Source organism: Chelonia mydas, chromosome 4, assembly GCF_015237465.2.
Source record: "Chelonia mydas isolate rCheMyd1 chromosome 4, rCheMyd1.pri.v2, whole genome shotgun sequence".
NCBI lineage: Eukaryota > Metazoa > Chordata > Testudines > Cheloniidae > Chelonia > Chelonia mydas.
Window position 1 is genome coordinate 10578647 of NC_057852.1, and position 12481 is coordinate 10591127.

The following is a 12481-nucleotide window of genomic DNA, read 5'->3' on the forward strand; positions in this document are numbered from 1 at the left end:
GCAAATGCAACAGTCCTCTCTGTGTTGTCCTCATGAAGTTGTGTGAGCCTCAAGTCCATAATCAGAAGCAATGGTAGTTACAATTGTGGGTAATTGTGGGGAATAGTGCAAGTACTGGACTATGTAAAATCAAGTTTTTCACCGTTTTGAAACTAGCTTGTTTATCTGTTGTCCACGCTAAGGTTGAACTTTTCTGTCGTAATTCTCGTAACGGTTCAATGGCAGAAGCATAATTGGGAATGAATTTTGCACACCAGGAGGTAAGACCCAAGAAGGAACGTAAGGTTTGCAAATCTGTTGGAGGAGGAGCATTTGAAATTGCCAGGATATGATCTGGATCAGGTTTTAGTCCAGCCTGTGAAATTGTATGCCCCAGAAAGAAGAGTTCAGTTTGTCTAAATTTGCATTTGGACCTATTGAGCTTGAGGCCTTCTTTGCTGATGCAGTTTAGTAAAGACTGTAGGTTATTGTCATGCTCCTCAGAAGTATTTCCAAACACGATAATATCATCCAGATAGCACTGAACTCCATGTTGATTCTTCAGAATCTATTACATTTTTTGGAAGGCACTTGGGGCAGATGCGAGACCATATGGAACACATTTAAAACGAAATAGTCCCTCGTGTAATAAATGCTGTGAGGTCTCTGCTATCTTCATGCAACATAACCTGGTAGTATGAGGTCTGCAAATCAAGAGTAGAAAACATCGTTGCTCCATGGAGTTCTGCAAATACTTCTATGTGAGGAAGAGGATGGCTGTTAATCACAATAGCTTTATTTGGCTCCCTTAAGTCCGCACAAAGGCGAATGCCTCCACCTTTCTTCTGCGTCACTACTATAGGTGAAACCCATTCCGAGGAGTCACTCTCTTCAATAATGTCCTTTTGAATATGTTTTAAGTTCCTCTGAAACAGCTTCCCTGACTGAAAATGGTAAGCACCGTAACTTCTGTCGTACAGGCATCACATTATTTCGCATTTTAACTTTATGCAGAAACCCATAAGCACAGCCGAGTTTCTCCTCAACCTGGTGTTGGGTCCCAGCTGAAACTGGTGTGTGTACCGCAAGAATGCTTTGCTGAGGAAGATCAATTTGTCCATTAACTACCCTGAGATTTAAAGCAGCCAGTAAATCTCAGCCAAGGATAGGAGTGCCTTTGTGGACAATGTAGAACTCTGCAGTTACACAGCGATCACCAAAAGTAACTATTGCTGGCAGGCAGCCATGTACTGGAATATGGTTTTTCAAATAGCACACCAAGTGAAGTTTGGGTTCAGTAAGAGGCAATCTTTAAAGTAATGCAAATAGATGGAATCAGGTAGTATAGATACTGCTGAGCCAGCGTCCAACATTAGCTGAATAGAGTGTGATTTGCCTGAAGGTATGGCGGAAACATTTACAGTTCACTTTATTTGTTCTGGAATATGTGCAGTAGTGATTTTGTCCACACTCAGTACAGTAACATCTGGTATTGTAACTGCATGCACCTGTTGATTGAACTGGCTGCTGTGACATACTTTAGCAAAATGCCCAATCTTTTTGCAATGATTGCACTGAGCTACTTTTGCCGGACATCCTGTGTAGCTTGCAAGGTGTTGTGGGGATCCACAGTGAAAGCATGCTTTTACTGTATTTTGAATTTGCTGATTCGGTGGTTTTCCATTAGTTTTCCTCTTGTAATCATTTGTCTGCAGCGATAGTGAACTTTTCTGCAACGGAGTCACAGCCTGGTCTGTGCCTCCTGGATCCATGCTCATTATTTTGGCTTCAGCTGTAGCTGACTCAATCTGAGTAGCAATGGTTATTGCTTTTTCTAGTGTAAGTTGTGGTTCTAGAAGTAAGCGTTCTCTTACACTAAGCATGGTTGTTTTCTCAATGAGCTGGTTTCTAATCTCCTCATCTGCCATATTCCCAAAGTCACCAGTTACAGACTCCTCAGGGAAGCACTATACTGCATTATAGTCTCCCCCGTTTTCTGCTCACGCTGGCGAAATCTGTAGCGATTAGCTACTACATTCACTTTTGACACAAAAAAGTTCTTTAATGCAGTGAGTGCAGTCTCATATTTATCATCTGCAAGAGGAAAAGTGTAAAATATACACTGCCCTTCTGCTCCAAGGCAGTGGATTAGCAGAGCATGCTTTCTTACTTCAGAAATCTCTGTAGCAGTGATTGCAAGCAGGTAAGTTTCAAACATATGGATTCAGACAGTAAAAGCAATTGGAGGCTCACCTGGGCTTTGCAGAAAGGGTGCAGGTGGGTTCAGAGGCAGAAGATCCATCCTCGTCGCCAAAATGTTGTAGCAACCGGGCAAGGTACTAACAAACTTCAACAGGACATTATTTTTAGAGTGGAAACCTCTTTACCAAGCTGCTGCTGCACCCTCAGTAGCTCTCACTCCGCCTCCTCAACTTCCCCCCCATCCTTCCTATTTCCTGTCCTTTCAGAGTCCCAGCAGCCAGTGCTCCCAGTTCTAATAATTACATGCAGCATCTAAATACCACAGTTTGTTTATTTTACTTAGTCCTCATGGTCATTCAGTTGAATTAGACTTTGCCAGAGTAAGGACTGCATAACAAAATTAACAACCACGCCACCATATGGCCCTAAATTTGGGATTGTTAATGGCTCATAATCCATGCTATGTAAAGTGAACCCTGATACCAGATTGATGGGTGCCTTATAAATGGATCTAATAAATAGAACTAGCTGTTTAGTCATTGCATTAACTCAAGTGTAAAAATATAATCAGGCAGGCCAAAAAAGAATCTGAAGAGCAATTAGCCAAAGACTTAAAAACTAACAGCAACATTTTTTTTTAAATTACATCAGAAGCAGGAAGTCAGCCAAACAGCCAGAGAGGCCACTTGATGTTCGAGATGCTAAAGGAGCACTCAAGGTAGATAAGGTCATTATGGAGAAGCTGAATGAATTCTTTGCATCAGTCTTCACACCTGAGGCATTCTTTTTAGGTGACAAATCTAAGGAACTGTCCTATATTGAGGTGTCAGTGGAGGAGGTTTGGGAACAAATTGATCAATTAAACAGGAATAAGTCATCAGGACCAGATGGCACCCAAAAGTATTGAAGGAACTCAAATATGAAATTGCAGGACTACTAACTGAGGTATGTAATCTATCATTTAAATAAGCTACTGTAACAGATGACTGGAGGATAGCTAATGTGACACTAACTTTTTAAAAAGGCTCCAGAGGTGATTCTGCTAATTACAGGCTGATAAGCCTGACTTCAGTACCGGGTAAACTGGTTAAATTATAGTATCAGATACATGGAGGAACAGGATTTGTTGCGGAAGAGTCAACATTGCTTTTGTAAAAGGAATTCATGCCTCACAAATCTATTAGAATTCTTTGAGAGGATCAACAGGCATGTGGACAAAGGGGATCCAGTGGATATAGTGTACTTGAACTTTCAGAAAAAAGAAAAGGAGTACTTGTGGCACCTTAGAGACTAACCAGTTTATTTGAGCATGAGCTTTCGTGAGCTACAGCTCACTTTGACCAGGTCCCTCACCAAAGGCTCTTAAACAAATAAGCAGTCATGGGATAAGAGAGAAAGGCCTCTCATGGATCGGTAACTGGTTAAAAGATAGGAAACAAAGGGTAGGAATAAATGGTCAGTTTTCAGATTGGAGAGAGATAAATAGTGGTGTCCCCTAGGGGTCTGCCCTGGGACCAGTCCTATTCAACATATTCATAAATGATCTGGAAAAAGGAGTAAACAGTGAGGGGTCAAAATTTGCAGAGGATGCAAAACTACTCAAGATAGTTAAGCACAAAGCAGACTGAGAAGAGTTACAAAGATCTCACAAAACTGGGTGACTGGGTAACAAAATTGCAGATGAAATTCAATGTTGATACGTGCAAAGTAATACACATTGGAAAACATAATCCCAACGATACATATAAAATGATGGGGTCTAAATTAGCTGTTACCGCTCAAGAAAGAGATTTTGGTGTCATTGTGGATAGCTCTCTGAAAACATCGTCTCAATGTGCAGTGGCAGTCAAAAAAAGTGAACAGAATGTTGGGAATCATTAGGAAAAGGATAGATAGTAAGACAAAATATCATATTGCCTCTATATAAATCCATTTTGAATACTGCGCGCAGATGTGCTCACCCCATCTCAAAAAAGATATATTGGAATTGGAAAAGGGCAACAAAAATGATTAGGGATATGGAACAGCTTCCATACAAGGAGAGATTAATAAAAGTAGGACTTTTTAGCTTGGAAAAGAGACAACTAAGGGGAGACACGATAGAGGTGTATAAAATCATGATTGTTATGGAGAAAGTAAATAAGGAAGTGTTATTTACTCCTTTTCATAACACAAGAACTAGAGGTCACCAAATGAAATTAATAGGCAGCAGGTTTAAAACAAATAAAAAGAAGTATTTCTTCACACAACACACAGTCAACCTGTGGAACTCCTTGCCAGGGGATGTTGTGAAGGCCAAGACTATACCAGTGTTCAAAGAAGAACTAGATACGTTCATGGAGGGTAGGTCCATCAATGGCTATTAGCCATGATGGGCTGGTATGGTGTCCCTAGCCTCTGTTTGCCAGAAGCTAGGAATGGGCAACAGGAGGAGATGGATTATTTGATGATTACCTTTCTTTTCATTCCCTCTGGAGCACCTGGCATTAGCCACTGTCGGAAGATAGGATACTGGACTGGATGGACTGTTGGTCTGACCCAGTATGGCCGTTCTTATGTTCTTAAGAATTCTTCCACAGACTCCGCCTCAAAGAATTCTTTCACAAAAATGACACCACTCACAATTACCACGTCCCCACTAACTATCATAAGAAAAAAAATAATCTGACTGGATACCGTAGAGCAGATGAAACCACACTCTTGATCATTATATTGATTGCTTCAGGAAAAAACCTGACTGTAAAAATCTTTAAACTCACATCCACCAAAATCTCTTCACCACCAAGAGGACAGCCATACAGTCCCTGAAATCTCACCACCAGAGAGTGATCAAACCAGCAGACAAAGGGGGTGCCATCATAGTTCTCAACTGTTAAGACCAACCAACAATTCTCTGACTCCAGCTACTACAGTATAAAGAACTCAAAGAAGACCCCACACCAGAGTTTACCCAAAAAGTTAAGGATGTCATCAAATATTTCCCCAAACAACTCCAACAGAAACTTTACAATCTCATCCTCCATGAATGCACCCCAAAGACCTTCTATATACTTCACAAGATACATAAACAAGGGAACCCGGGCAGAACCTTCATATCTGGCCATAGCACTCTTACTAAAGGAATATCAGGACGCATAGGAACCATCCTCAAACCACTCACCACACAAAGGGCCAGGTTCCTCCAGGACACAACTGACTTCCTCCATAAACTCTGCAACATTAACCACCTCCCTCAGAACACCGTCCTTGCCACCATGGATGTCAATTCTCTATACACCAACATCCCTCACAGTGACAGCATAGCTGCCTGACTGTAATATTTACAAGACAATGGACAACCCCCTGAGAGCCATCCCAAACACATTGCCAGATTCAGCCATTTCAATCTTCACTCACAACAATTTTACATTCAACAACAAACACTTTGTCCAAGCCATGGGAACAACCGTGGGTGCTAGGACACCTCCCCAGTATGCCAACCTCTTCATGGGCTGCCTTGAAGAAGAATGGCTGGACAAACGCACCACAAAACCGATGATATACTTGAAATAAGTTGATGATATTTTCATCCTCTGGATGGATGACAAACTCCCTCAGATTGCCACAACTTCAGAAACCGCCACCCATCCATCAAACTCTCTCTGGAACATTCCCACGCTAGCATCAACTTCCTGGACACCATGATCAGCTTCAGCAATGGAACCCTACAGACAACTATACACAGAAACCCACGGATCACCACACCTACCTTCACAGATCCAGGAACCACCCCAAACACACCAAGAAATCTGTTACCTACGGCCAGGCACTCAGATACCACAGAACATGCTCCAAGGAGAGAGTCCAGGATGCACACCATAACACACTCAAAACTATCAGGAATTGGGGCCTGCAGCAGAGCTAGTTTCCAAGCAGCCTCGTCAGTACAGCTGGCCTGCAACAGCAGCCTGATAACCCCAGAACCACATTGGCTTCCGAGGCCAGCAGGCTGGTTCTTAAGCCAGCTACAGCAGCTGCTCGCTAGCTTCTCAACACTCATGCCCACCAGCGTGCCTGCTCCTGCTCTACCTTATTCCTATCTGATCCTGCCTTGCATCCAGCCTTGCCTCTGTCCCGTCCCTGCCTTGAACCCTTCCTTGCCTGCTACCCTGCTTGCTCAAGTTCCTGACCTCTGGTTTTAAGCCTCGCCTCTGGCTCCTGACTATGGACTCTGGCTCGACCCCTGGCTCTTATATCCAGTTCCTGACTTCTGGTCTTGACCCTGACTCTGGCTACAGCTCTGACTACAGCTCTGGCTCCAGCCACTTGGCCTGCTGCCTGCTCTGGGCACTAGGCTAGACCACCCTCATCCTGGTTGGCTGGCAAAAAACTGCCTTCCCCAAACAAGAACACTCCACCCAAGAAGTAAATCAATTCAAGGAACAGGCCACGCAAATACCCCAAGAGAACCTGCTAAATACAGAAATAACCCCCCCCCCTCCGACTGCACACTCCTACTTGTCACCTACCACCTCACAGTAGAATCCATACAGGGTATCAAACAGCTACAACCCATGCTCAATGGGGACCCCATCCTGAACGAAATCTTTCCTGAACTCCCTCTTCTGGCCTTCAAATAACCTCCCAGCCTCTCCAAGCTCATTATCAGAAGCAAGCTCCACACAAACCAGGCCACGCCAACTCAAAGCAGCACTAGACCCTGCCAGAACAACAGATGCAAAACCTGCAGACATATTTCCACTACTACAATGATCAACACCCCCCACGACACAGCTTTCAAGATCCATGAGTCCTACACACGCCTATCACAACACATGGTGTACCTCATCCAGTGCACTCAATGCCTTAACAACAACAACTATGTGGTTGAAACCAGACAATCACTACACTCTCGAATGAACTCACACAGGAAAATGATAAAAGACAAAAACACCCTGTTACCTGTGAGTGGACACTTTTCACGCCGCAATCACTCTCTATCTGACCTCTCAGTCCTCATCCTCAAAGGAAACCTACACAACACTTTCAAAAGACGAGCCTGGGCACTTAAATTCATAATTCTGCTAGACACTAAAAATCATGGACTGAACAGAGACACCAGACGTATGACTTATTACAACAATCTGTAATCCATTAACCACCACCCCTTTTTTTCCCGCCCATATGACTGCAGAGGCGTCAATGGGCCACTCCACCTTGAATGAACCCTTAGATTAGAATATGTATTAACTACCTATGCTAAACAATCTGTTCCACCTTGTATTTAACTGTGCTGCTTGGAGTACCTTTTCTGGACTGGAAGAACTCTGTGTAGCTCAAAAGCTTGTCTCTTTCACGAACAGAAGTTGGTCCAATACAAGATATTATCTCACCCACCTTGTCACAGTTAAACATGTCCCTCTAATCAAGTAGCACGGGTGTAAATGAGGACAGAATCTGCCCCACATCATCCTGGTAATCTAATCCGGAAATCCTTGGATATAACCAGTTCCAAGACAGCCACTTCAGTGTAGTTCATTTCAAAACTGACCATTTTCCCCACAATCCATTTTGTAATAATTTCCCATTGACAATAAAAGTTATTTGTCTAGCATGCTCTACAATACTTTTCTTATTGCCTTTCTAAATTTTTAAAAACAATGGAAAATTATTGTTTTTAAATGCCTTTACAATATTTGGTAGAGAAGTAACTGGATTTGATGCTCTGACAAGGTATTATCTGCAAACCCACATTATTTGTCCTCAGACATACTCAAGTATTATATTTCAAGAGTGATATTCATTGAAGTAAGCCTATCCTAAACTTCTATACTTAAGGAAGTGGTGGATTCTCCACCACTTGAAGTCTAATTCAAGGTTAGATGTCTTTGTAAAGAAGATGCTCTTATCAACCTCAAGATATGGGCTAGGTTCAAGAGTAACTGGCCGAAATCCCATGGCCTGTGTTTTACAGGAGGTCAGACTAGATGATCATCATAGTCCCTTCTGGCCTTCATATCTATGCATCTAGCACCTTCCATCTGAAAGGAGACCTACAAGTTTTATACATGATGCACTGATTCATATACCCCCTTGCTGACACGCAGTCAGTGCCGGGATGGGAAGTGGGGGTGGTTTTCAGATTATCATGAAGGAAGAAGGGGCAGACTTGCAAACCTTCAGAGATGGAGATTTCTTGGGGAAATCCAGTTCCACCCCACAGTTCTTGGGGCATTTGTGCAGAGATCTGGCCTCTCCACACTTCTCCTTTGGCCGCACAGTTTGCTCTGGAGCCACATTGCCCCTGGCACCTCCACCACCACAGCCCACCCAGCCAGGAGCTGGCTAAACACCACACCCCGGCCGGAGAGTTGTGGGAGATAAGGGACGGGACAAGGCTGGAGGAGGGGTTTAAATTTAATGCAGGAGGCCATGAAGGGACGGACCTGGCCAGGCCCGTGGCAGAGGAAGAGGAATCTGAAAGTGGGGATTTTCAAGCCATCTCAAAAGGAAAGCCCCACCCCTGCAGTCCTCATCATACTTGGGGCTCTGCAGTGCCCCCGCTAGAGGTGGAGGTCACCCAGCTAAGCCACCGTGTGGAGAGCTGAAGGATCCCTACCAGGGTGAGCCAAGGTAATCCCTACAGATGTGCAGCCCTTCGGTGGCTGGATCAGGGTAGAGCTGAGGCTAGCGCTATGGCTGTGCACCCCCACTGAGGTTATTATTGAGCAGGACGGGAAGCTGGCCTCTGGGAAGACTAAGGGAAAACAGATTGATTTGGTGGGGGCAGCGGAAACCGAACTAAAAATCTGACATGGGGAAAGGTAGGAACTGTTGGTTTCCAGGGAGTGGAGGCAGAAAAGCCAGCAGAGAAGAAATGTTCTCTGAGGAGTCTAAGAGGAGATCAGCTGGGTTGTAAGGGGACCCACTATAAAATAAGCTTGGGGGTGGGGGGCATCCGGAAATCATGAACCCCCTGTCCCTGCACTTTGGCTCCCTAGATACCACATACAGGAGGAGAAGATCTGATTGAGCGTATTTTAGGGTGGGAAGGGAAGATAACTTTTCAAGCTAGCCAGAACAGCGCAACCTGAGCAGAGATTGGATCAGGACCCCAGGCTAACATCTTGCTCTCTCAGAGAGGTCTAAGGGAACTCTAAGGTCCACTCAGGGTAAGCAAGCTGGGAAGCAGAAACCTTTCATTATCTCCTTCCCCATTTCCTCCAGCTCCCAGCATCATCCCGGGAATATGTTTGCCAGACATTCTAGTCAGTTGTGGGGTGCTGATCGGTGCACCATCTTATCAGCGCTCTGGCATGATTTCCAACCTTCCCGGCGGCCTTCGAGGAGATAAGGAAGCAGGAAGCGTTATTCATACTTGCAGTGTCTGTGTCCCATGCTGAAGCGGCACTGAGTACAAATGTGTACGCAACTGCTCCCAGGGAAGATATTGGAGTGTGGGTCCAAAATATTCTACCAGCTCTCTAAACACAACTCATCTCTGACCTGTTCTGAGTATGGACAGAGGAAGCCTATTCAGACAAGGATTGGAGCAGGGAGAGACTGCCAGGAGTTGCACAACAGGTGGTTTGAGTGTATCAGATTGTTAGGGATGATTCACTTTTGCTCACCATGTTTATCATTATGAAACGTATTTATCTACAGACATCCCTGTGATTAATGGCAATGGGGAGGCTTAGGGCTGTTAAAACACTGAACCCAGAGGGGTTCGAATAAATCCAGATGAATTAGGAAGCAGGAACAACAACAAAGGGACAGGAAGCTGGGTTTTAACAAACAGGTGAAAATCCTTTGGATTGAAATGGTGGCAAGTTGAGAAAACTGCCAATTAATAAGAATGCTTTGAATTGTCTGGAGCAGATTGGGCTGAATTAGGAGGAATCTCATGAGTAGTGGAAATGTTTTTCCTAGAACTGCCCCAGAATAGAGGAACTGCTTCAAATACCACAGTCAGCCTTGATCTTTCTCTCAGTTACGTCAGCTGGAGTTTTGCCATTGGTTTCATGAAGGGGCAGGATTAGATCCAGTAAGAGTCTATCATTATTCATTTATATACTGAGTTGTTTTCTAAATTGCCAAGGGCAATTTTAAGAAGGTAGTCTGAATACATTCCATTCATCCTTTTTGGATAGGCCAGCTGAGGTTAAGAGAAAAAGGAGGAGAGGAAGAAGAAATGGTACAATTTTTTTTGTTGGTGAGAGCTAGAAAGCAAGGTGATCGATGTTTTACAACAGGTAACATTTCTGTGGTAATGGACAAGAGTGCACCATGGAGCGAGTCAGGTCCAAGGGAGATGGGGAGCTCAAGCCACCTGCAGAGAAGTTTACCTATGGGGCAAGGACAGCTCTTGGGAGAGAAGATCGTAGGAGTGGCTCCAGGAAAGCCGGTGTACTCCTCGGGGTCTTTATTAGAGCAGCACGAATACTGTTCATCCGATAATACATCTAACTATGAATGCATTGCTTATCAAATAAAATTAATCTAGGAAACAACATGATTCTTTCAATTTGTGGAGGATTTTTCCCCCTCCACCAAAATCTCTGATTCTCACACATTTGAAAGCCTCACACATTTGTAGGTGTTTACGGTAGCATCTGAAGCCCCAACTAAATTCAAGGCCAGTTGTGCAAGGTGCTGTACAAACACAGAGTAAGAGACAGTTCTCACACTGAAACATTTGCAATCTCAGGTCTCAAGACAGACACAGGGTGGAAGGGGAAAATAGACGCACGGAGAAGAGCAGTGACTCAGACAAGGTCATACAGCTGAGCTGGTCATTGGCAGAGCCAGGAATACAACCCAGGACTCCCAAGCCAGGGCTCTGTCTCCTAAGGCAGGATGCTTTCCATAGTTTACATGTTGAAGTGAAGTGACTATGTTGCACAGCCCTCAGTAAATGACTGAGTAGTGCTGGGAGAGTGGGAAGTGCTGATTGCCCTGGTGTGAACAGCTAGGCAAGGTCACTGAACAGAAGGTGAGAGAGACAAGCATCATGTCGTGAGGAATAAAAGACATGAGCACAATTGCTTGCTTATTGCTGCAAAGGATTGAACTCTGTAATTACCACTGGCAGAGAAGTGTAATTTCCTTTCTTATTTTCTCTTCCAGGTGCAGAACGTATCTATTTCCATAGCTCCTCTATGAGGGATAGCCAGTCAACTGATGCCTATCCCGTGCTATCAATAGAGTTGTTACCCAGTGCAGCATACCAAAGGGACTGGAAAAGGGCTCAATGCTGCCGGGGACTGGGTGCCCTCAGCTCCCAGCAAAGCCGTCGTTGACAGCTAGGGCTCTCGGCACCTTGCAGGCCCAGACACTGTAATACAATTTTTTCCCCTACAGAGAGAATCATAAACAGCAAATGGGATCAAGATTAGGTGGCTTGCTGACCCAACCAGGGGACTTGTTGAATTACTAAAGGGAGCAGGAAGGAGACTGGAACTCAAGTGTATTTTCATTCTGATTGCAGTAGAGGTCCAGTCCCAACGATCTCATCTAAATCGACGAGAGAGAGTCAGAGTGGCAAGGGAAGTGGCTTATGTCATAGAATATCAGGGTTGGAAGGGACCTTAGGAGGTCATCTAGTCCAACCCCCTCCTCAAAGCAGGACCAATCCCCAACGAAATCATCCCAGCCAGGGCTTTGTCAAGTCTGACCTTAAAAACTTCTAAGGAAGGAGATTCCACCACCTCCGTAGCTAACCCATTCCAGTGCTTCACCACCTTCCGAGTGAAAAAGTATTATCCAACCTAAACCTTCCCCACTGCAACTTGAGACCATTACTCCTCGTTCTGTCATCTGCTACCACTGAGAACAGTCTAGATCCATCCTCTTTGGAACCCCCTTTCAGGTAGTTGAAAGCAGCTATCAAATCCCCCCTCATTCTTCTCTTCCACAGACTAAACAATCCCAGTTCCCTCAGCCTCTCCTCATAAGTCATGTGTTCCAGTCCCCTAATCATTTTTGTTGCCCTCCGCTGGACATTTTCCAATTTTTCCCACATCCTTCTTGTAGTGTGGGGCCCAAAACTGGACACAGTACTCCAGATGAGGCCTCACCAATGTCAAATAGAGGGGAATGATCACATCCCTTGATCTGCTGGCAACGCCCTTACATATACATCCCAAAATGCCATTGGCCTTCTTGGCAACAAGGGCACACTGTTGACTCATATCCAGCTTCTTGTCCACTGTAACCCCTAGGTCCTTTTCTGCAGAACTGCTACCAAGCCATTCGGTCCCTAGTCTGTAGCGGTGCATGGGATTCTTCCATCCTAAGTGCAGAACTCTGCACTCGTCCT

General features: G+C 44.6%; 1 protein-coding gene across 2 annotated transcripts in view; it reads right to left on the minus strand.

Annotated features, from left to right (window-relative positions):
- The window catches only part of LOC102936734 (transmembrane protease serine 11C), a 69314-nt gene that overhangs the window by 44002 nt on the left and 12831 nt on the right, over positions 1 to 12481 (minus strand). The gene's annotated exons all lie outside the window — the stretch shown is intronic.